Here is a 3,672-nt window from a genome sequence, read left to right as displayed (position 1 = left end):
CGAGCAGTTGGGTATCTTCGTCGTAACCTTCGCATGACACCTTCTTCCTTAAAATTACCAGCTTATAAAACATTTGTGCGACCTAAACTTGAACACGCTTGCGCAATATTTGACCCCCATCAGTCTAACCTTACCTCAGCCCTTGAATCTGTTCAGAATCGGGCCACTCGCTCTATTCTTTCAAACTACTCGCGATAATCTAGCATATCCGCTTTGAAGCACCAACTAAAACTTCCTTCTCTCGCTTCCCGTCGCCGAATTTCACGTCTCTGCCTTTATCACATGTTTTTCCATTGTTCATCCCATGACAGCAAACTCATTCTACCAGTACGTCGAACACCCCGCACAGGCCATCCAAACAGCGTCATCCCGCATCGTGCCCGCCCTACTACATTTCAGAAATCATTTTTTGTACACACAGCTCGCGACTGGAATGACCTTCCCTACGACTTAGCACTAATCCCTGATCCAGCCCATTTCAAGACTGCCATCGAGGAAGCCATGTCATCGTCATGATTCCCATGTAACATTCATTGTTAACCGCTGTTCTTGCGCCCACCCCTCATGTAATGTCCCGCCAAGGGCCCTTGAGGTTCAAATAAATAAATAAATAAGGAAGATCATACATGTGCAGTGTGTGGTAAATCTGTAGAAATAATTGAAGATCTTATGCTCGAATGTGATGGTATCCAACCGGATGCCGGTGCAGGCATAGTCACTCTCTCTGATGCCCTAGAATTTAGAGAAAACAATGGTCATGTGATTGAATCTGCGATTATAGTTGGCAGAAGTGATTGGAAGATTGGTGGCTCAAGAGCAGAGGGATGACATAAGGTTAGAAGTGTACGGTAATAATAAAAATATACTTGAAGAAAATCGTGAATTTTTTACTTATTTATAACACGTTTAGATAAACATAATTAAAGAAATAAAAAAGAAAACAAAGCCGAGCATGGTGGAAACTACCACCACCCCGTTTCAAGGGGGACCCTACTATCTTCCATTCATCCATCCATAGTTAGATTCACTGACCAGGGACTCTCAGGCCCCGTAAAAAGGAGACTAGTGCCGCGTGATATGCGCGGAAGTGCCTGGAATGAAAACAAGCTTCTCGCTCTCTCTGATTGGTGGGCTTTTCACACTTGATAAATTTTTGGTGTGGCGTTCGGCTACTCTTCTGCTGACGGTCGCGAAGAAGAGGGGCGCGAATTGCGAAGTGTCGACTCATGGCACTGTTGCACAATGACAGCATGTCATCGCCAGTGCGGCGTCAAATCGCGGAGGTCTAGACTGGTAAAAGCCGATATTGACTATACCTATGTTTAGTATTTTCTCCACACAGAACAAAGAGTAGTTTGTATTTACACTTTGGCTGTCTGACGCATCTAATATTGTATTCCAGTCGGCGATCTAGAAAGAGCTTTCTTGATCCATGAACCGGAAAGCGTGTTTCAAAGCGCGATTTAGGATCAAAGCCTGAATTCTGCTTGGCAACCGCGACTCCGCGACGGATTTAATGCTCCCTCATTTGATCACTGTGTTCCTCGAGATGGCAGGTAAGCAAAAGTGGAAAGAGCACAAAAAAATTTCGCCGAATTTCTGTTTTTCACCTCGGTGTATTCGTCTATACCTAATAATTAAGAGGCAGAGTGGACGCCGCACGTTGGTTCCGACAGCACATGCGAACCTTTCGCGTGTATTTTCACTCAACAATAGTTAAAGAACTGTGTGCTCTTTTGTTGCAGACACGTGTAACAGCTTCGCCGCGATAACGGTTCACAATAGAGATGAAATGAAAAACGGCTCCCACGAGCCAATTCAATCTTCTAATCCCAAAGAAAACAAAGAGCGGAGTTTTGCGGCTTTTGTGTAAAAAAAAAAAAAACGCATGCCGGAGGGTAATCCGTGGTTGAGCAGGGCTGCAAGAATAGGAAGGACGCACTGCTCGCGCCGTCAGGTGTTTCTGGTGTCCACTTTTGTTACCTGCTCTCTGAGGTAACTCAGAGAACAAGCGATGTAGGACAAAATATTGCCCTTAGTGAAAAAAATATAGTGAATTATAATTGCAAAAAAAAACGAAGGGCGAGAATCATAGCGATAATCATACGCCTAGACCAACGGGCAACATGCGTTGCGAATACAAAAGCACTTACTTGTGTAAGATATCAAAAATCCGGTTCTACGGTTTCGGTCGGTTTTATTGCTGTGCCGTGAGTCCGTACAGCTGGTTAACATCCTATTCTCTATTTGGCAGCAGTGGACGGCAATGAACAACTGGCGCTAACGAAATAGACGTGACTGGCGGGTTAGTTTTGAGCGCACAATGATACCCCATATATCCTTGGATAACACTGAGTATCGTTCCACAGGAAATAATATTCGTCGTAAGAAGCCCATTTTTTAATAAACGCGGGAAATGTCTGCTGAATTTTCAAAAAAATCGAAACGGATAAGTCCAACCCCTAATTAGTAACGACAATTTTAGTTTTACGGCGTCTCAATGCAAAAAGACCCGCCCTGTTGCCCCGTCACTCTAGCATGATCTTGTTTTCATTGGTTTCGTGAATCATCTAATTTGATAATATAATGATCCCACTAGTAGCGTCTGCAGCTTTTTTATTTATTTCTAGCCTTCGTCACGTGAACTTATGCTCTGTTTAGTTTGTTCCCCCAGGAAGATAATTATTCAATTTTTTCCAGTTGCCTGCATCATGTTTCTCATCTTTAACCAAGATTTTTCTTTTCGTGCTTCAGTTTGGTTGCCCTTCCATAATTATTCATAAGCATTGTGTTTTGTTCTCCGAATCAATTTTTAATAAGTAGCGTTTGAAGTTTTCAGTAGGTAAGTAATAATACAAAAAGCGAGATGGCACGCAGTAACCTGACCTCGGCTGTTTCAGCAAAATCATCTGAAACCATCCCACCCTGGCTACTATGATTCATCAATCCCTTAGGAATACGTCGAAGCAAGACTGGCTCTGGTGTGAAACGGTATCCATAGCACGCGTTGGCAAATTATATGTGGCCGCGCTTCTTGTAGTAGCACGCTCTGCAATCCACACGACGGCGAGGCGCCGGCACAGGGCTCACTGTAGAAAAAAAATAACGAAGGGCCCGTCCGGGATTTGAACCCGGGACCTCTCGCACCCAAAGCGAGAATCATACCCCTAGACCAACGGGCCACATGCGGTGCAAATACAAAAGCGCGTACTTACGTAAGATATCAAAAATCCGGTTCTACGGTTTCAGTCGGCTTTATTGCTTTGCCGTGAGTCCGTACAGCTGGTTAACATTCTATAGGCGTCGCGACTGCTTCGTCTCCCTATACTTCTGACGTAAGCTCTCTTCTTTCAGAATTTCACAACCCTCAGATCATGCAAGGAAGCCACAAAGATGTGGTCAAAGCAAGACGCAGGAGGGCACAGATACGAAGCTATTCCAATTGGCATGAAAACTTAACCACTGACTCTAGCTTTTAGTAGGTCAAGGAAGTTTGACCAGGAACAGGTATTTACATGTTGCAGCTAAGAAGTAAAAAGCGATAGAGATGAAGGCAACAATATAAATCCCAGAAAGGAGGTCACGGTCGGAGCCAGGGAGAGTACGTGACTGATAACAGGAAGCAGACACCGGAAGTTAGGAGACAGGGAGGGAGTACACAAGTGTTTAGGG

At 44.3% G+C, this 3,672-nt stretch overlaps 1 non-coding gene across 1 annotated transcript; it reads right to left on the bottom strand.

Annotated features, from left to right (window-relative positions):
• Positions 1–3,110: 3,110 nt before the first annotated feature.
• Positions 3,111–3,182, bottom strand: TRNAP-UGG (transfer RNA proline (anticodon UGG)). The gene has a single exon. It is a non-coding gene; the product is annotated as a tRNA-Pro (tRNA).
• Between the last annotated feature and the right edge of the window lie 490 nt (positions 3,183–3,672).

Source organism: Amblyomma americanum, chromosome 1 (assembly GCF_052857255.1).
Source record: "Amblyomma americanum isolate KBUSLIRL-KWMA chromosome 1, ASM5285725v1, whole genome shotgun sequence".
NCBI classification, from domain to species: domain Eukaryota; kingdom Metazoa; phylum Arthropoda; class Arachnida; order Ixodida; family Ixodidae; genus Amblyomma; species Amblyomma americanum.
This window is presented reverse-complemented; position numbering and strand designations above follow the sequence as displayed.